Here is a 21,931-nt window from a genome sequence, read left to right as displayed (position 1 = left end):
ACAGACTCTCTCATCTAATGAGCTCAGAACAAAATCAAAGTGACAGTATTAATCATGTGATGGGAAAATAATTAGAGGAGCAATAAAAGACTGAGTGAGTCCCTTCCCCCCACCTTCCAACATCCAGCACATTGCTGATTACTGCTTGGCTCACTGAGTGATGAAAGGATGGTTTTGAAAGTGGCCATCAGCAGCAAGTTACTTCACAGACACCTGAGATCTGGCTGCAGTTACAACATAGATGTCAATCAATAAAATGCATCTAGCTAGTGTCATCACTTCGACATTAATATCGCTTTTTTTCAAAGCCATAAACTTCAGAACTTCCTGTACACTGTATACGCTATGACATAATGAGCATTTCTTAATAGCCAAACTTACAAAAGATGCATCAAGGAATATCTAGTCCAACAAAACAATCAGACTGCTCTTTTCAAGGCGCTGAAGTGGAAAAGTCCTGTTGTCAGTTTCTCCCAGTTGATGTTCTTCCCTAATTAGAACATGTCACCAGGCCATTGATTGTTTTCATGCTTCTGACATAGCCAGTTGCCTATAAGCAGTATTCTTCAGCAGCATTATTCATTCACACCTGGCTGTGTTTCAAAACTCTGCTTTGGTCAAAGCAGTCCTCTGCCAGTGTGTGATTCATTGAGAGAGGCTTGCCCTGCCCCAACTGTCTGCGCACAAGACGCCCCAGGAAGCCTGATGTTTCTCTCTCTTGTTTACAGATCAACAGCATCTCTGGGAGAAGCTGGGCGACAGCCTGTGACAGACTGATGGATGATGTGACACTCATGTGCCTCTGTGTCATCCCTGCATCCCCTTATGCACTTGCGCTCGCCACCTGTGGTGAGATGCATGTTGATCGAGCCTAAAGTTGCACCTTTCCTCCAAACCATGCATCTTTATATAGAGAAAAGGCCTGATGTTTAAATGGTGGGCGGCTGTCATCTTGTCTGATTGTTAACGGTTAGATGACAAGGCTAGACCCGGCGCAGATGATGATGCTCAGGAGCAGACGAGATGGGTGACAGGACACGGGGGCGCCAAATGAATCTCCATAGAAATTGGAGAGCTCCCAGAAAAAATTACACTTCTCAAGATGTCATTGTAAGAAAAGACAAAAATAGAAAACTACCGGCACGGTCAGCAAACAGACTCCGCCTGTCTGAAAGATCACAAACAGTAGTCATACACTGGAGAAAATGTCATGCATAACTAACGGTCATCGACTCATCAATGCTACTGCATAATAAGTCACATCAACAGTCAGTGGGATGACTCACAGGGTATATGCTCCTCATCTGAAAGAATAATTAGAATATATAAAATAAGGATGCTTGTATAAACAAACCAGAATAAAATTCATGTTATAGTCAATAATAAATAAAATCTAGATTTTGGAATTGAGTGACGTGGCTTCAACTGGACATAATCAATGCACTTTTTGATAAGGCAGTCCGGGTAATAGGCCTCCCGAAGTTTAAATGAAGAGCTTAAACCCTCTCAGACATGTCTGCCAATTTCCCTGGTCTGTAAAGCAAGTAAACAACTCTAAGTAATGTTTTGTGTGCTGCTGTATGGATTAATCTTCTCATATTGATCTTAACCTATCCATCAGTTGAACCTCCGACCACATATTCGCGGGAAGATGGCAATTAGGTGACCACTGGGCTCAGATTCAATACTGAATGACAAGAATTTCTTATGAAACGTTTTCAATCACACCTTCTGTGATTCTCAATCACTGCAGCGAGGCAGATCAATGACTCTCCTCAGCAACACTCCATGATGTAAAACCTGCTACTTTGTTAAATCATTATTCACATTCAAACTTTTGCATTTGCGGAAACAAATTTGTTTGTTGAACCATGGTGGCATGCTGTAAGCTTAAGATTCACAGCTAGCTCTTTGATTTTGTAAAGCTACTTTATGACTGAAGAGGCAGAGAGGAAATCAACAGGGGTGCTCCTTGATGCCTTTAGCACTGTTCACTTTCTCTCTTGTGAATGATCACTGTCAGGGGTCATCAGTTACTTATTTTCTGGTAAATTAGTCTCTGCTTTGAACGAACAAGATGTGGCTTGGCAGTAGCCAGTTTTCGTCACCTTTTCTCTGCTTGGCCTCGTCTATGCAACAGGTCGATGAGGTTGCAGTGCTCCATGGCTTCATTGACTTGCTAATCGACCTCTTCACAAGTCCCTCTACCCCCCCATCAGTCTGCACTGTATTTTTTAACCACACTGGGTGTTTCATGATGGACAAAATGTGTGAGAGGAAGTGCAGAATTGTCAGTTAATTTCTCTAGAATTCTGTGAGACGACTCAATTGGCACAAGACAAAAATCTACAAACGTTAAATCCAATTATGGAAAAAGCTACTCAAATTTAGCTTAAGAAAAAATCACTGAGTTATAAAATGTTCATAAACTGACTGAGACTGCAGTTTTGGCACTTAACTAATCCAAGAATCCTAGGGGGGAAAGAATCCTGTAATGTTTTTCACCACCACTGAGCCTGCTAATGGTTTCTATTGTTATGGCAAAATTGAGTTCAGGAGATTAGCTTAAAGCTGAGACATGGTGAGGCAGTTCTCTAAATACACTAAACGCATCGCTGACTAAACGGGAAGCTGCGATTATATCTAGTCTGTCATATAAACACAGGAGCAGGCATCCTTCGAGGAGCTATATGTAATTAAACGGTATGGTTAGGTCCTTAGGACAATTTCAAGAGAAACATACAACTAAGGGGATGTACAAGTCTGCAAATGTGACACTCATCATCATATCCTCCACCTACATGTTAGAGTGAAATCCGCTCAAAATAAAGACATATGAAAGTTGTCCTTCACCTCAGCCATCCTGATCCTCTCAGAGGTCATTCAAGTAGAAGGTGAGCCACTCCTCTTATCAGTCCAAACAGACCTCCAACCAGTCTTATCACCCGATATGCCCAAGAGATGTTTGGGCCAGTCATGCACCGCCACCTCCACACCAACACATGATAACACCTGTGATCGTATGATCATACATCGACCAATCTGTCAGTCCAGCCATTTTCAGGTGCTTGATAAATGGGGCTAGCATGTTGCCTGAGAGCACATCAACTTATTATAGGAGCCAAAATGGCTGCCTGTCTGCCTGCCAGTGACAGGGCAGCCAACACCACACATTGAGCCTTGAAGGTAATATACTACCTGGTTGTTGGACACAATGATAGACTGCACCCTCGTGCAATCCCATGTGAAACGACCCTTGATACACGAGATCTTTTCTGTGCTCACCCGAGGGAAATGGATCATGCCAATACATGAAATAAATCGATTTATGGTGTTGATATTGTATAACACGCAGAAGAAAAAAGGTGGTACTTGTGTCTTTCAAAGATGCAATTTCATACATTATACAAAGTTATTGTCAGTGAATCTTTGCAACAAGGTCTTAGACATGCAATGAATCTTCTAAAAGTCTTTCAGTTCTTTTGCTCAAATTTCTGAAAAAGAAAAGCAATTTGCAAGATAAGGTCAAGATTTAAGTTAAAACATTAAAAAAAGGAAACACATTTTTGACTGCTGATTGTGTTGTGGAGACGTCTACTAAAGCCCTGGCTCATCTTGTGTTGTAATACCACTTTGCACTGCAAGAGGCGACAGTCTGATAGCACTTAGTTTTAGCCTGAAGATGTAAAAGCAGCATGTTCAGTACTTAGTAACAGGTAAACACAATAAACCAAAAAATGTAAAATAGGTATTTTAACTCCTATTCTCTTTACAAAAAAGAAAAAAATACAACTGTTCGCGGTCTGAATTTTGAACAAGCTTAATTGCCTAATTAACTCATTGTAAAACTCACCCAACTCAAACTCAAGACAAATTAAATAAGACTGACCAAAAACAGTCCTTGTTGGTCTTTCCACATTTCCTCCTGCTAGAAACTACCAATGAATTCACTTCACTGTTTCTTGCATGCATCTAGGGTGTCAAAGAGACAAACTGCTCGTTACCTCCAGGTCAAGGTCCTGCCCTACATATCCAAGCATCTGCCATCTCCCTAGAACCAACTGGTGCCATTTTTAATTCTCTCTGCTAAGCTTTTCGAGGTGATTTATTAACCAAAACCCACCACAGATGATCCATTCCCTGGTAGAGTAGTGATCTCTATTGTACTTATAGATTGCAGTTTGTGCTGATAATAGAAAACACGTCGCCAGAAAGAAAACAAAACAGACAAAAGCAGCACTTAAACACCAACAAGTTACAGTGTGAACTGTTTTGTTTACAGCCCTCCAAGGTTACAACTAGATTAGTTTTCTACCGATCCGTCCTCTAGTCAATTAGCAGCTTGTATACCTGACAGGTACCGAGCAAAAGCTGTACTGAGCAAATTATTCTGTCACAGGCTTCGCTGACATCACATTGTTTCAAGGCCAAATTATTAAACCCTTTCTCTGTTGCACTGCAGCCATTGCTTCACTGATGATTTATCATATCGTTTCCCTCCAGTGGGCCTATTCTTAGTGCGGGTATCATCCTCGTCGTGTGTTGGTGTAGAGATGGTTATTTTTAGTCAGGCTGTCACGTGATGTCTCACAGCTGTAGGCTACTGGTACAACATGCTAAAGATCCACAGCTCCCAGCCTGGAACAAATGACAAGCATCCTGTGGATCTCAGGAATAATCATGTACATTTTTACTACACTCTGGTGCTCTAATTAATGGACTCACATTTATATGGTTCTTCTCAAGTCAACTGATTTCTCAAAGCGCTACACAACACTTGTCACATTCACTCATTCACACACACATATCCGTCGGGAGAGATCCAGCGCATCCATATTCTATTCCCAATAGAACAGCCATTGGGAGCCATTTGCATTCCAGTATCTGAAAAGTATACGTCGACATGCAGTTGTCTCCTATACACCTCAAAAAACCTGCCATTGAGATTTCGTACTGCATCAGTGCTGATGGAAAAAGACTTTACATATTTCCAACAAATACTTAATTTTGATAGCTTTCAGAGAAAAGGACAAACAAGCAAGTTTTCCTAAAGCGCTCAAACAACGGCTCACTCAGTCATATTGTTATTCCAGTAGCGTTTTTAGAAGTGTAATTGGACAAAAAAGCATTTACTTGAATAGATTTGTATTAATTATTCGTCTTACAATGATTCAATCCATTAGCACCGTCCAGCGACTTTGCCCTGCTCTGTGATTTAAAATGTGAGAACACCCACCTCGCTTGATTGAGTCCTCCAGAAACAATGACATAGAAAAAAGGTTGATGTAATTACTGATTCTCCAAGGATAAAGGAAATGTTCAGGTTTAGAGCTATTATCCACTCTATAAATTATGAATTAGAGCATTTTGCATGCTGCTTGAACGTGGATCACTTGAAGGAGACTGAATAATTCCTTTATGTATTAAGCCATTTAAGTACCAAATGTATGCCAAGAAGACGCCACAGAGAAACAGGTGAAGGGCACATTGAGAACCGAATACTACTTATTTAAGGGGAATTATTCTCACTGGTGTTGCAAAACAAACTTCTATTACTTTCATTGTATTTAAAAAGTTAAAGCACCATTACCATAACAAAGAAATGCTAATTGTTGCACACTTTGTGGAAAGCAACAAGTGCAAAGGAAGTTGAGTAATCACAAAGTATCAGTAGCAATTAATGTTTTGATTACCACCTGTGTTTCTAAATAAACTGGAACAAAACGATGAAGTTTTCGATGAAGAACAAAGCAGAGCCATCCACACACCTGTACGGATCAGAGCTGATCCCTGGGCCAGAACAATTAATCACAGGATGGTTAAGTAGAGATGACAGGAGCGACTGACACCCTATAATTTTCCTGGGAAGAATTATCTATAATTTAGCTCATTACATAACACAAAGAGACTTGTATCATCACTGAACTGTACTCATTTTGTACTTTTTCTAAAGAAGCGAAGGTTTCCTCTTGCGATTATGCTTGATACAGCTGCTGGCTCTGCTCTGTAATTTTCATCTCAGATCATCCACAATTATCAGTCATGGTCAACAGACTCACTCGTCCCAACTCCCACACCTCAGAGAAAATAGTTTGGCTCAATGTTTTCGGAGAGCAAAAGGAAAACGAAAGGAGGTGGCAACGGTTAGACTAAGAGGAAGAGGCATCACTCTGCAGAAAGGCTCTAATCGAAAACTTTCTTTTTTGTGCATTTTAGGCAGAGTGTCACAACAGCGGGGAGCGAGGAAAATGGGAGGTCAGGTGTCATGTCAGCATTAAGCCTTCACAAATTCTTGGCTGTAACACTGTGAGAGATTGCAGACGGCAGTTTTACCGGCTTACTGACAACTAGAAGTGCCCAGGGACACGCTGACTGCAGATTACTTCTTTCATAAAAATCAACATAATTAGACCAGCGGATTATAACTTTAGACACTCTCACCTGTTCTCAAGGTGTTTAACCTCACCTGTTCTTTGGGGTTCTACTGAAACTGTGATATCATTATTATTATTATTGTGGCGGAAGTGAATACACCTGTATTACTCTATCCGGTGGATATTCTATATGGTCATATTTGGCATGTGACACTTGTATCATAATACACAAGAGTAAATGGATGAAGCCCCTCTGATAATATTATAGGTGTGAATCTTCACTGGCTTCGTAATTCATTTTTTCACCTGCCAACAATTCAAATGCATAACAATACTTCATGCATTCTCTATATCCTATATTACGGCACACTGCTACTTTTTAATCATCTAAACTCCACTTTTGACTTTGAAAGTCCTTTCAAAATCAGACTAAGACGGCCTACAATTTAAAAGCTAAATCTTTCCAATACCAGTATCTTTATGACCTATCTTGGCTCAGAAACATTACAAATAAGTGCTGTAATCTACAAACTACAGTTTTTTTTACATAGAAATCTAAGAAAGGACACTTCCAAGTTGTGTCAAACATCAGAAACAAGACTCTGATAACACACGACTCTCAGACCTGTGCGGCAAAGATGACAGCGTCTCCTTAATTCTTGGCTTCGGGCAGATTTCACACACAGTCTGTGTCTCACCTAGTTTTTGCTTCCAAGCAAGTTCATCAAATCCGAAATTTGCCCAGATGTCTGCTTTCAAAATACTGAATGTGGTTTTTAACACTTGCCTCTGATATCTGCAACTCTTAGCCCAATGTTCACCCACAATTCAACGCACAAGTATAACTTTCTTGTCCAGTTGAAGGCAAAAAATCAACAATTAACATTGTAAGCAAACTCTTTCTCGATTCGTCGATGCAGCCCACGTCCACACCTCTAACAACTTCAGAGTACAGATCAAATATTAGTCACATACTTGGTGAAAACTTTCAATACTCCCCATCCCCTTAAAAATAGTACTGTACAGCATCACAGGTTGAATATGATGTGTTTAACATGAGTAGTGCCCCATTTTTAAGTCTCCTAACACACTGCATTTTCTACTAACTATGATCAATCTTCCTTTTCCTCATGCTTGAGATTAGAGAGGACATTACCAGAGCTTTTCTACTTGGTAAATTATGTCTGCTAGGCTTTTAGGAAAACAACAGTATCAGCGCTGGTGATCATTTACTCCTAAAATAACAGCCATGTCTCATTTCAGCCCATTTTCCAACAGGTAGGCCCTCAACCCCTAATTTTAAAAAATTACAGTGATCCGAAAAGGAAATTGAAATGTAGTACAGCCAAAAGGTGAACAGATATGTGCTATAAAATGAGCTCTGACGCTCTCAGATTACAAAATGTTATAATAGTTTGGTAAGGACAGCCTTTATAAACAAGGATGTGTTGTTCAGGCACACAGTAGACTAAGTAGAGATGACAGCCTTACAACAATGCCATGCAAGCGTGTTTTAGCTGCTATATTAACTCCTTAGTCCACTGAAGTGTATGAAGCCGTCATCTGGTGGCCCATAATCAACACAATTACATGTCATCGTGAGACACAACATCAGATTTAAAAGAAAAACTGTGATGAGCTGGTAGGAAGTCTCATTAAACACATCAGTAGCTAGAGGCAAATACTGATACAGATACAATACAGCATCCATTCTGGACCATTACGTGAGAGTAAACATGTAAACTCACTGAGTCAGGCTAGAATTGAAACTGTGTGTTCTGCTTAGCATCTAGTGTTGTGATCAAAATCACTCAACATGCATTAAAATCATATGTCTGTACATTGTTTTCAGTGTTTCTAATGAATGACAAGCAGCAAGTGGAAGCAGCCCAGGCTGTCTATTCCTCAACCACAAGTCACCACCAGAGCGCCAGAAGAATTGTTGGCAATTCAAGTTTCTGCAAATCTCATGTAAGGGATAATGCCCCGATAATGCCCGTGGAGGCAATTGGTTCTTAGGCCTCCGCGTTGTCCATTAATTCCTGATTATGGACACCTCGAAGGGCATCATAATCCCGCTTATACCATGGTCACTTGCCAAAGAAAATAAATTGAGACCATTAATTTATATTTTCATGCGTTTTACAATCAAAATATAACATTTTTCACAAGCCATAACTAAGTTTCCCTGGTAACGTCTGAGGGTTTGACTAATACCTGGAACAATCATTACCCTCCCGTAAGGTTCTTTTGCAACGGAAACGTTGTTCACTCCTCCAGTAAATAGGACAGACCTTAGATACAACTTGGCAACGGGAGATATTCTAGTATGCTCAGCATTGAGCCAGAAAGCTAACGATATGCTAGTCAGATTCAAAGTCAATAACATTGCGTATGGTTGAAAAACAGTAAATATAATTTGACAGTATATTTAACAACAAGACCAGCTAGCTAACCAGTCATGTCATTGTCCCCAAATCAATATCAAGATTTTCACGAACAAATGATCGGCCGTGTGTAACGTTACTGTGGCCGCAGCCTGAAGTACAGTTGAACAGCGAATGGGATATAAGATTATTCGCTTATGTAATACACAGTATCAGTAAGTTTGGAGGGGAAGTGTACTTTCTGCAGCTTGTGTGTTACAGTCGCCATCCTGTGGTGTTCAAAGGATAAGGCACTGAAGGACTGACGGACAGCACTCAGTGTTGGAAATAAATTTTCAGATTTGATACGCCAGCTAGCGCATTCATTTAGAACGGTGAACAGACAATTTGACTGGAACTACTTAGTAGGTGTCCATATATCAGGGATTAATGGACACCCTGCAGCCAATCAGAATCGAGTAATCCCCCAGACCATGGTATAAATATATTTAAACTTTACATTTCTTTGTGTTGTCACAGCTGTACATGTCCCTGTGCTGTTTGTCCCCTCCCCCTGTCTTTTCTTGCTCTGCTCAGGTTAGGATTAACCTATAAAAATGGGTCATTACATCCTGCCTTGGTCTGGACCTAAGTCATGCCTTGTTGCGAGACCGTAGTGACACCTGTATTGAAGACAACAGGAGACATGCCAAAACCCAAACATATCTACAAAGTATGACTACTGATGAAGAGGTGCCTCCAAAAAAGTAAAGATCACACTTCAGACAGTAGGTTAATGACGGATTTTTTTTGAGTCAAATCAGCCTTTTCTAAACAAAATCAAGGGATGAACAACGAGATGATTAAAAAAATCAGCTGTTCACCTACTCTCTGAACTGTCTTTCACTTCCTGGAGGTATTTCTTCATCAGAAGTCAGACGACATAGATATGTTGGGTTTTAGCGTGTTTCTCCATTAATCTCCGAAAGACTTCAATAAAGCTGGCACCACAGTCTGGCACTAAAGCAAGACTTACTGACACACTGAAAACCTTTACCTTCTCCTTTAGCTTCCTTGAGGTTAGCTACAACTTTATTCTCTAATGAGGTGCACCGGGCCTGGGAGACGTGAGTGAAAGCTCCTGTGCCGGCATTAGAAGGAAGAGGCTTCTGTAGTAGAGACACTTTGTACTCTTGTATTTTAACTTTGTTAATTTTGAAGGTGTCTCTTTGGGGATGCTTTTAGGGAGGGTTAAAAAAAGATGATGTTTTGGCTTACCTGGTTCAGACACCACTAGGGCTGCTAGGAAATGTCCCGATGTCTCCTTTAATATCCTGGGGTTTCGTGCTTAAAAATGGTAACACGCCATCTCGAACAGTGGTTCTGGAGAGACATGTAATGGAAACATGATATGACACATATTGTAGAAATATCAACATGATATGTTTGTGATGCACAAATCTGACCGTTAAAAGCCAACGTTTTATTCTGGCAACTGGGCTTTGACTCACCAATCACTGCCACAGCATGGCCCAGTCAGACAGGCAGGGCTGATTGTGGCTCATCAGCCTGTCAGCTGGAGGTGCATACTGAATGAAGCCCATGGTCGAGTGGATCTCCCCGCTGCCACATTTCCTTCACTTGACTGCAAATCAAACAGTTGTTGTTTTAGTGTTACGACCAGTTAAGTTGTGGAAAAGATGAGAGGAGGCTGATTATTCGGCACGTCTCGGCCTGTTTATAGCCTCCATTCACACGTAGGAAGAGAGGATGAGAGAGGCTTCTCATTTGAAACGCAGATGAGGACCCGGCGAGGCCAATGTGATGAGAGTGGACCCACTGTGTCACATCACGTGATCAGCTGCTCTCGCTGTCCTCCGCCTGCAGCTAGGTGCCATTGTACAATGCCATTATAGCTGAATCTCCTCCTTCCCCATACACTCCAAGCTGAGCTTATCCTACAGATTTTACTTCTATGCAGCCCTTGGATCCTATAGATGCATCTCCCAGCATGCACAGCAATCCCCTGGTTTCTTAGCACGATTCAAAGTAGTGGAAGTACCCTGGCGAATGTGGAGCCTCTTCCGAACAGTTTGGAAGCGATGCACTCCATCTCTTTGTTCAGCCCGACACTTGGCTGTGTGAGATAAACGAACATCCTGTTGAAGCCCTTTTTCTCCTGATAAAGTGACTGCTGCTACAGCTGCTGCTACAAAGAATGGGCATTACGCAGGGAGTCCATTGAAAGAACTGCCAAACCCTGAAAAGATCCATTAGTAACATAATAAAGCACTGAAATAAAATGCTACTCTTTGTACTTAGGACATTTGGAAGGTGATAATAATGTCCATACGCCAGGGGTGGTTTTCTAATTTCAGTTTTATACGGTACAGGATTTGCTGTTCTACATTCCTCTTTTATTTTCTCTTATTGCTGGAGCTCCCGAGGTAGTTCACTAAGAGCTGGAGGATCATTTTCACACACCAATTGCTCCAGTTGCAAATAAAGAACAAATGAACAGCAAATATCACATTATGCCTTTTAATTACAGAGTTTTTAATTAGGGACAGCAAATGAGTTTTGAGGATAACACAGATGCACATAAGTTCCCAACGTTTGTCTTTTCATTTGCTCGTCTCGCTGACTACAGCAAACAGCAGTTCATGCAGACAAACTCCCACATAAGTCCGGAAACCAGCGTTTTTTTAAGATGCATTTTTGAAAAGCAGCTATGTTTGTGAGCCCGGTGACAAGTGGACAGTGAGACATACTTTGGAAGTGAATAACACTGTTGTCTCAGAATTGAGAAAGAAAATGAGAAAAGAAAGTGAAAGCACATGGACGTGGCGAGGTCATCAGTGTTTGTGCGCATTATCCGGAAAAAAGCCAATGTACTGTCAGAAGGAAAGAAAAACCACAGTGTCGAATCAATACACGAGTCGCTGCTGTGCGTGCTCTGTGGGATAACATAATCACTGCGGCGGTTCAGCTTCACAAGGCTGCAGATAAACAAGCTACAAACTTTCACCCGAGACGATTCACGCGCAGTCGATTATTTCATGTGAATGCAGAATACGTACGAGATGTTAGGAAGTGACAAGACTCACAGCACAGATCACAGCACAGATGTGAAGGTGTGGAAATAAACACCAGGTAGATTCTAGGGACGAGATTTCAAAAAAGCTTTATGACCAGCAGTGACTTTTGAAGGAAACACTGACTGCATCTGTAGAAAGCTGTGGTGTTTCAGTGCCGACAAATCGCTATTAAAAATGTTTTAATCATCTTTTATCGAGTCACTTTTAACCAGAGCCAATTATAGGGTAAAGCAGGGCCCTATAAAATCTGTTTTATTTTTTGGGAATCCTGTTTTTTTACCTTTTACTCTTATTTTACTACCAAAAACAGTGTGTTTTAATGTAAATGACTAGGGGTGTAACGATTCATTTTAACAACGATTCGATTCGTATCACGATTCGTGGTTGCCGATATGATTCAAGGACGATTTTGGTTCATTTAAAACGATACAATCCGATACGATTCAGTTACTTGAAATTGATTCAATAACTTTTTAGCTAAAAATTCAACCAGTGCGACTGTGAAATAAATACCTGGATACTGGACAGTACAGGTGAAGTTTCCTAGATCCCTGTTGTTTCTTGTAAGGGAATCAGGTTTAAATTAACTATGGATATAAACAAGTAAACAACAATTAATGGCAAATGTATTAACCTTGTATTTGAATGAAGTGCAACCAGGAGGTTAACCTTTTCTGCTCTCATTTTCAATATAAAAAGAGCACAGTAAGTGCAACCAACATTTCTTCAGGTTGAATTAACAGTAGGTGTACCTGCTACTTCTGCTGTTGTTTAAACATAAAGAGTACATTAGTAATACCAAAAACGGAGTGCAAACGATCATTCTGCAGAGCTGACCTTACCTTGCGCTGCTGCTGCAGCAGTAATGCTGCAAGAGGTGCCTGGACGATCGGCGTTGTGTGAAATCCCATGGCGCCTTAGTAGGTGGTTGGAGAGATTATTCGTGTTGCCGTGTTTTTTTTACTTGGCTTTTACATATTCTACAAACAGCGAGCGATTTAATTAGAACATCTCCGTCTTTGCAAAAGCCAGAGTGTTTCCACACACACTCGCCACCTCCTCTGCCATCCGCCATGCTGCGTTTTGTTGTTCTAAGATTCGCGCTGCTGCCAGCACGTGCCGATGATGTCACAGACAGGCAGACTTAATCGAGTAACGTTTAACCTGACTTTATCGTTAAAAGAGCTAAAAAAAACACACATCCTTAAAGTTTGCCATGCTTAAATCCAATGTGCAATTTCCTAGTATGGATAGAATCGATTCTTTACCATTTCAAATGATTTTTAATCGATATATGTCGTTGGAAGGCCAACTTGCCGAGTACAGATCGATGTCCTTGGATAGTAGGAATATAAATTGATTCATCGATGTGGTAGATGAATCGTTACACCCCTATAAATGACTAAAATGTGCACAAATTAAATAGAAATTAACTCTCTCTTCAAGTTTCCCATAGCCACAAAATCTTCAACAGATTCTTTTCTGGGTGTCCAATGACTTGAATGTAGCAGCAGTAATGCACATCTGTAGGGACGTGGTCTGGTTAGTGTTATTATTGTACTTTTCCTTGTTTCTCACATGGCTTTTGGACAGCACGTGGTCATTGCACATCATTCGGGAACTGCTCGGCTCTGAACTGAGGGGTTAATGTCAAGTTTCACAGTTTTCCGCCGAAGAGGACAGAGCCGTGGGCAGCCGCTTCGCCACGCTTACATTGTTTTGACGGGGGAGGGGCTCAGTCTGTACCGTTTTCCCCAGACATAAGTTCCTCTTCCACACGAAAACAGCATTTCAGTTAAAGTATGTCAAATTCCCATATTCTGCGTTCAAAAGTAGATTGTTTTAATCGGCCAATTCCGCGATTCGGTCCGCGTTTCCATGATCGCAGAAATCATAGGGCCCTAGTAAAGGCCATTTTGGAAGATCCTCATCACCCTCTCCATGCCTCCTGACATCAGGGAGGAGGTATACTAGCTCTAAGAGCAGCAAAACATACAGATATTAGAGATCATTTGTTCCATCAGCTGTTAGGTTCCTTAAAAAGCTGTATGTTAACTTGCTATTGCACTAGACAAAGCTTTATCATATCTATTTTATTTTTCTCTCTCACTGTCTATTTTTATGATGTCATCCTGTATGTTGTACAATACCGTATGTTATGTCACTGTATTGTTTAATTTCAGGATGATGTGTGCTTGTTGAGTTGACTCCTGTCTACCAAATGGCTCATCGGGGACAATAAAGGCTCTCCTATCTAATCTGATCTGATCTAATCTAATCTGTGGTAGCCATGAAGAACATCTGCATACAGCAGAAAAAAATACTTTTACCTGCTCTTATGAAATGTTATGTTCATCGATGACCATTAGTGCATGCATATATGCTTGAGGTTAACAATGACTGTAGTGCAAGTGCTAAACTTCGGCTTTACATACATAAATATATTACTTGATGAAGCATTTCTCTGACTGTACCGTCATTCAATCTGGTCATCTAATCATATACAGGTCCACTTTTACAGGAAATACATAATTACACTCTGTTAGAAACTAGAGTAGAAACACACTCAAAATAAGGCAACAACCTGCAGCAAAATCTGTCAAAACTTGCAGTAGTGTTAGATGCATTTGATGATGGAGGACTATATCCACTATCAAAACTGTTTAACCATTACATATTAGCAACAGCATGAATGCATCAAATTCAGTGCCAATCTATACAAATACTGTGTTGAAGTAGCTGGATAGCATCTGGCTAGCTTACAACACAGCATAAATAGGCAGCAGCTTGTTACTGATATTAATATTAACCATATTAGCGCATAATGGCAGGCTGAATAATACATAAACTGACTGTTAAAATTCCTACCTTGGTGGTATAAAGCAGTTGGCATCTTAGTCAATCCTAGATGTACTTGACCATAGATGGCGCAGTTAGCCTGTCAGCTAGCTAACGTCTGTAATGTCAGCTAACAAGACGCAGCTAGTGATGTAGCTAACTAGCAGTACAAAAACACTATTACTAGACTTTTAAGAATGTGGACTTGCTTACTAGCAGCTCGCCAACAAACTAGTTACTGATATTAAACATTAAACAGCCACTTCTGGTACATTAGTGGCAACTGAGAAGCTAACTCCTTTAAGAAATAATAGTAAAGCAAGTCCAGTAACTTACAGTAGTGCGCAGATGACAGCTAATTAGCGCTTCTAACGTTAGCTAGCAGTGAGTCTAACAATTAGCAAGGAGCAACGCAAACACCGTGATTTGCACTTGAACCCTTCCAGTAGCGAGATGTTGAGACTTTTTTCAGACAATGGCAGACTGAAAATACTTCAAGTCACTCTGTAGAAAAGCAGCAAATTCTTACCTTGAAGCTGTGACGCAATTAGCATATTAGCAAGTCATTTAAGAGCAGTTACAGCACGTCCAGTAACTTCAGGGTCTGTCTTGAAGTGCGCCCGCCGTTGACACCAACTGACGGAGAGATGACGTAGCTAACTAACGCTTCTCACGTTAGCTAACAAGCGTAGCTAGCGGAGAGGCTAACTGTCAGCAAAGCTGGCAGCACAAATACCATTATTTGCTGAATAAACTGCAGTGAAGCTGGTGGCATATAAGTGGCTAGCTTTAAAACGTTAAGGACAAACTAGTAACAGCAGGTCAGTTAACGTCCACATTCTGGTTTCAAGTGCACCGAATGACGGTTAACGTTAGGCTAATATTACACGTTGACAGATGGTGTAGTTAGCTTGTTAGCTAACTTATGCCCATAGCGGTTGCAAACCAGTGTAACTAGCCGTGAAGCTAACGATACCAGAGAGAACGGCACAAACATCTTATTTGCTATTCAGACTTGCTTAATAAATGTTTATGCTTGTAACTCAATTTCCAAAGACAAGAAAAAACACGGCGGAGCAAATAAATGGCAAGAAAGCTTAAATATGGCCTCCTTAGTGAGTGTGCGTTAACTTAGCTAGATACATGATGCTAGTCCTGTGTTGCCAGATTTTTGGGGGGTCATTTTAGCTATTTTTGATTTGATTTGGCAAGTAAAAAATATATATATATATATATATATATATATATATATATATATATATATATATTTTTTTTACATATACTGTTTTGGCACTTTCTTCCTGCCATGTTAACAACTAGGCTGAAATTTGTTTTTTCCTTTACAAATACAGCCAAGCAAAAAAATAAGTTATATGTAGATTTTGCCCTGGATTTCACCTAATTATACAAGTAAAACTTGAGTCCAACAGAAAGTCCTAGGGTAAAATATATCCCCTCCAGCGTCCTAAATAAAGAATTTGTCTACTTTTCATGTTGGATTGGCAGATTCGAGGCTCCTTTTTAATGTCAGCCAAACCTGGCAACGCTGCTATAGTCCCTGGGCCAGCTCAGCCATCGCTGTCCTCCAGCCCTTACATTATTCAAGTTCCCATTTCTTCCCAATAACCCCATGATCAAAGCACGCAGGTGCAATTGCAGGTGTTGGAGTGCCCATACAGCGCCTGTCAAGGTGAAATAATGTCCACAACAAAGGCCCGAGGAGGCTCTCGCTGCCTTTCATCCGGCCGAGGTGAGAGATAAAGATGGAGAACATGCGAGAGAGAGAGCATCATTACAAACTGCACTCTTTATCTGAACACTAATGGCTTTGGAGAGGAGTTTCAAAACCATCAGCGCCGGTGTTTTCACAGAGTTTCCGCCCCGTTTTACAGCCGGCCATTATGTAAACTGGAGGACAAAATATGTGTTTCCAGTCTCCTTCATCCCGTATGCACACAGTCAAGATGACCTTTTTTTTCTTTTTTTTTTCCTGCTGATGGATGCCAAAGTTACAGAGGTCTCTTGTGGGTTTTAACATCTGATGTGACTGCCAGATTTTCATATCACCGCGGAAAGCACATCAAGAAAAGCTGTCAAAACGGCCCTAATATCAGCGGGAAACCATCTTAATGTGCAGAACGTCGTTCAGGACGTCAGGCGGTGGATGTGTCTGACACTGTTCCTTCTTCTCTTTGTGTTAAAGGTCAGCGTTTCAAATGTCGTCCTGAAGGCCACTCCGGCAGCAGCCAGCGTTCCTTTTTCCTTAGACCGATCGCATCGTGCGCCCAGTGGAGGATTCCTGCTAGCGTGGCATCATGGGTAGCGCCACGTGGAGAAACGACCTTTCCAGCCATGTGTCAACCTGCCCGTGATTCTCCAGGTGGCCTTTCTCAGCATCGCACGTATGAATGTCTGTGTCATGATGCTCAAACGCAGCAACCCAGAATATAGGAAGGACCACACACACACACACACACACACGTATCTTTCTTGTTTTATTCAGCAGCAGTTGGCAAGTGTTTGGTTTCAAAGAAAGCATTCAGACAGTCGGTGTTGAAGCCAAACGAGACAAAAGTTGGCAGCTCGAAGAGGCAAAATATCAACCTTTTAATGTTGGAGAAATAAACACGTCTGCTGTTCGAGGCAAAAAGTTTATTTTCGTCAAATGTTTTATTAATGGCTCATGAAAAATTCAGATTTTTGCTTTTCAAAGTGTCAAAGTTTCTTTTTATTCCTGTTTACCTCATGGGTTTAGATTTCACTGCTCTGAATCAAAGAAGTTTGGATGACACAAAGCTTTTCCAGGGTTTATTTCTTTGTTTTTTATTGTTATGACAGCCCGGTCCCCGGGATAAAAATCAAGCCGTTTAACATTTCTGCAAACCTCTTTTGTACGTGTTTATGAAGACAAAATAAGTTTTATTTAATCGGAAGTTGGGACATCTTGAGCCGTGGTTATTGCAACAAAACCAGGAGTTTTTAACGAGACCTCAGGACATTTGGAGTCGTGTCTGTGGCGACCAGAACAAGTTTTCCTAACCCTAACCAAGTGGTTTTTGTGCCTAAACCTAACCAGATCAGAAGCACAACATTGTCAATATATACAATAGAATTCAATTAAAGTTGCATCATAAAGAAATGTATAGTTTCAATATAGCCGATGTTTGCAGGAACGCGCACTGCCAGCATTTATTCCGGCGACTGGGTTGTTTGACCACGAACAACAGGACGGCCTCAAGACATTTATCAGGTTAAATTCATGAAAATTAATCAGCTGAATGAATGAATAATAATAATAATACTTGAGGAACAGAAAGTCGTAAATAAAGATGATTTTCTGATGCGTTTCAGGTCACAACATCTGTCCATCAGGCTTTCTTTGGAACAAGAACATTTCAAGCGAGGCGTAATTATCCAATCTTGGACCCCGGGAGCACCGAACATGAGCTTTCAAAACAGGTGCGCTCCTTAAAAGCTGATTTCCCAGGTGAGGGTGATCGCACTCTGACACCAAATCAAATCAACGAGATGTTAATTGGATGGATAACCCACCCCAAACAAGGTTAAAGCTGCCGCGTGTTGATTTTTATAGGCAGTGACTGTCTGACAGGCAGACGGCAAACATTAACACTTTTGATATTCCGTACACAACCGTCCATCCGAAACCATCTTGTTCGCTTTCTCCAAGCCTTGGAGGGGGGAGGGGCTTCTGGGCGTACGAGGTCCAAACCCCCCCAGGACAGCGAACGCACCTTCTGCTGGAGTCAAATGAAACCTAACAGGGATAATTGCCTTGTTAGAGCCTCCCATGAGGTGAGCTCCCCCAGTGAGCTGCCATGAGAATCATCATGCATATATGGATGAACCCCGTGTCTCCTCCTCCTCCTCCTCCTCCTCCTCAGCTAGTAACCACCTGCGAGCAGCCTGGCAACACATGCATTCCATACATAGGACGGGCGGCTGTGGGTGGCGACTGCTGACGGATGAATGGGAGGACAAAGAGAGGACGGAGATGGCAACATTTTTTAGTGGTTGACGGAGTGTTTTTTTTCTTTTCAGAGCGAGTGCAGCTGACAGATGGATGATTAGTGTACGTGTCCGTCTGATCCATCTGTACCATCGACTCACACTCTGGTTACATATTGCAGGATGGCACGGAGAGGTGAAACTCCGGCCACTTCGGCTTCTACACACCCAGGAAGACTATTTTTGATTCCGCCTGATGACGCTTGTGTGTGTGTGTGTCGCTTTCCCTGGTGGAAAGCTCAGAATGAGACACAGCTCAGGGCTGAACATGCACCTCTGCCTCTCCCCTGCTGACTCGGTGGTGCTGATGAGGAGGAGGAGGAGGAAGGGATGCATATGTTGCGCCAAGCCGGAGTTGTTGATTTTGCATCCCAAGGCAGGTTCCCCCCCCCAAAAAAAATCACGCCACGCAACAACAACAACAACAACAACAACAACAACAACAAAACACAACTTCTCAGAGGGAGGCCGGTGCTGTCATGGTAACAGCGTCGAGTGACCTTCAGAGGCTGCTGATGCTCCCCAGAGCCGCCTCCTATCCAGCTTGGCATGGACTTTGTGAGTCATCAGCAACATTCAAATTCACATGATCCTCTCTCCCTCTGGAGGTTTGGGGGCTTATTAAAATGGATGAGCAAATGGGGAGGGGGATGATGGAAACGGCGGAAACTGAGCACGTTTTCATCTGATGGCCAATAACCAATCTATCATCAACAAGATGAGATTATGATAATGGCCTTCGTGGAGGATCAAAGGATGTCCAGCCATTAATCCATCAGTATTTACATACAGCAGCGTGAGCATGAGGGTGTTATGTAACCGTCACTCCATTCGCTGGATGATAAAACCACTTAAAATCAGGAGGCTCTCACCGTAACCTCCAGGAGCTCCCCGCCATCAAGCCTGTTAAAAAAAACAAAACACCATCAGAGCCGTGACAGGCCGTCACAGTGACGGGATCCAGGCTGGGAACAGTGCCATCCACTGGGGGAGAACAGGAAGGGATCCCTCCATCTCCATCTCCATCTCCATCTCCATCAGAACACCAAGCTTCCAGCAGCCATTAAGGGTCGCCCCAAAAATACGGATGGTAAAAATGCAGAGCGGCACTTTATCACCACGTTTTATAGTAAAAAGTGTGTGTTAGTCATCTCTGCTGGCAGTCAATACTTTGGCACGTTGTGCACAGCGTGTGATGTGTTTTTATACGTGTTTCTCTGTATATGTGTGAGAAAAAAAGAAAAAAACAAAGATTGATTGGGATACACACACACACACGCACGTTGTCCTATCACGTCGCCATGGCAACCCTCTGGGGGGGCGGGGGGACCGTGAGAGAGGAGATCTTTCGGAACAGATGACTTAATTCCCAACGGAACGCAACAAGCCGCTCGAGTCTGTCATCCTTTTTGCTTCTGCTTCTGCAAGAGGGGGCTTACCTCTTTCCTCGTGTGTGTGTGTGTGTGTGTGTGTGTGTGTGTGTGCACGAATGTGTGTGCGCGACAGGAACGTCCGTGTGAAGCTAATCAGGCTGTAGATTCTTCTTGTTTTTCGCCTCCACAGGATGGCGTCTCGAGATGAAGACGAAAGCGGCTCTGGTAAATTGCTCACAGTTTGCCTCTGGGCCCAGAGAGAAGCTCATGGACTGGGGACTGATTAAGCCCGGGGAATAATATTCCTCCCACATCCAGAAGCCAAGCACCAAAAAGCCAATATGTCTTTATTTCAGTGCAAAGGTCAGATAAAATTTGGCACACAAGGACAGAAAACTCGCCACTAAAAATAACATTTGTGACTGATAAAACTTTTTTTTTTTTTTTAGCTCTTGAGGGATTAGTGTCGCCAGAAACTTTAGTTCCAATTCAATACCAAGAAGTAACAGGCCCAGTTCTATCAATATGAACACAGATCCATCCACCCGCCACTGATCTAGGTGCTGAATCGTAGGCACCTGGACTTCAGTTTCACCTCTCATCCAAGAGGCTTCTTCAGTTCTAACTAACTGGAGGGGAGTCGCAGGCTTTCAGACTCTGTGTGGGAGTGTCCTTACAGAGTCGCCAAGGACACGTGTGAGCTCTGAGTGTCAGAGTCATTAGGGCCACTTGGGGGTCGTTGGTTGGACCGGCCTTCATGTTGGTTTCTAAGGGGCCATCCACATGGAAACACTTGTGTAAACGCACGTTTTGCATCGTTCTGGCCGATGGATCCTGTAAACGCACTTTTTGAAACCGAGTCTCAGTGTGGAAAAATCTGAAAACGCCGCCCTTGCGTTTTCGTGTGGACAGCGAATCTGCATACTTTGCGTATCGATGACGCCATCGCCACACCCCTCGACCTCTAGCCTTCGACCTCTGGACCCCGCGATGTCTCATAACGACAACATCAACAACAACAATGGCGGACTACACGCTTGTGTTAGTGCTGCAGAAGATATTGAGCCTATCAGGGTTACTGGGGCAAAATATTAAGCTCCTCTGCCACTACGCTGAGGGAAAAAGGATTATGGACGACCGACTAGCCATTTTCGTGTTCTTCTTGTTGTGTTCGGTTTCTCCTTCTACTGTCTGTTTGTATACAGTGTGCAAGTTTCATGCTCTATCCGTCTCTTCTTCTCCGTTTTTGGTGAATTTCAAGCACCACCTATAGGCCCGGAAGATGAACTACAGCCTGTTGGGTGGTTTACAATGGATCCGTTTGGACGCAAATATTCTTGAGACGATGCCGAGGAAGACGAGGAGAAAAAAAGATACTTTTGGTACGAGTGGACATGGACTAAGGCTAGGTGAGCCCAGGTGTGAATGGTTGTTGGATGTCTGAGGAGAGAACTCAGTGCAGCATCATAGGTGTGTGATAATTAACATCACAGGCTAAAATCTCTTTTTACTCGTATGATTTGTGTCCAAGATGTTGTTTAAGATTTAAGGTTTAAGGTTGACGGTGTGTGCCGTTGCTCGCCACTTCATGGCTAACGTGCAGGATAGTAATCTGGCTGTTCGGAGCAAATAAACACAAATGTTTGTCTTTTGTTATCTCCAAATGCAGATAAAAGTCAAGCCCCCCCCCCCCGGCACACACTGTTATTCTTCAGCCTTGCAGAGCTTCCTCATGAATATTGAAGCTCAAATCAAAGTGTGTTTCTGTCTAATTACATTCAGAATATGTTTTTACCGGCCAGATTAGATTTCTGGATGCGACACGACAGACTGTTGTTTATCCTGCTCCAGCAAAA

General features: G+C 42.1%; 1 protein-coding gene and 1 long non-coding RNA gene across 6 annotated transcripts in view; one reads left to right on the top strand and one right to left on the bottom strand.

Moving 5' to 3' along the window:
• The window catches only part of syt1a (synaptotagmin Ia), a 185,565-nt gene extending 170,243 nt beyond the window's left edge, over window positions 1–15,322 (bottom strand). Inside the window, exons 1-3 of the mRNA XM_030440196.1 lie at window positions 15,206–15,322; window positions 10,252–10,385; window positions 10,019–10,123 (exon numbers count right to left, since the gene is read on the bottom strand). The gene's annotated coding sequence lies outside the window, so the exon portion shown is untranslated. The remainder of the gene's footprint in view (window positions 1–10,018; window positions 10,124–10,251; window positions 10,386–15,205) is intronic.
• Window positions 15,278–21,672, top strand: LOC115595565 (uncharacterized). Of its 5 annotated transcripts, XR_003986720.1 has the most exons (5): window positions 15,278–15,497; window positions 16,880–17,056; window positions 17,847–17,926; window positions 18,028–18,135; window positions 21,337–21,672. It is a non-coding gene; the product is annotated as an uncharacterized LOC115595565 (long non-coding RNA). The 5 variants fall into 5 exon arrangements; XR_003986721.1 differs by lacking the exon at window positions 17,847–17,926 and having other exon boundaries at window positions 15,280–15,497; window positions 21,349–21,672; XR_003986718.1 differs by lacking the exon at window positions 17,847–17,926 and having other exon boundaries at window positions 15,280–15,497.
• The last annotated feature ends 259 nt before the right edge of the window (window positions 21,673–21,931 follow it).

This window comes from Sparus aurata, chromosome 14, assembly GCF_900880675.1.
Source record: "Sparus aurata chromosome 14, fSpaAur1.1, whole genome shotgun sequence".
In the NCBI taxonomy this organism is placed as follows: Eukaryota; Metazoa; Chordata; class Actinopteri; order Spariformes; family Sparidae; genus Sparus; species Sparus aurata.
The sequence above is the reverse complement of the archived record's forward strand: the minus strand, read 5'-3'. Positions and strand labels throughout refer to the sequence as shown.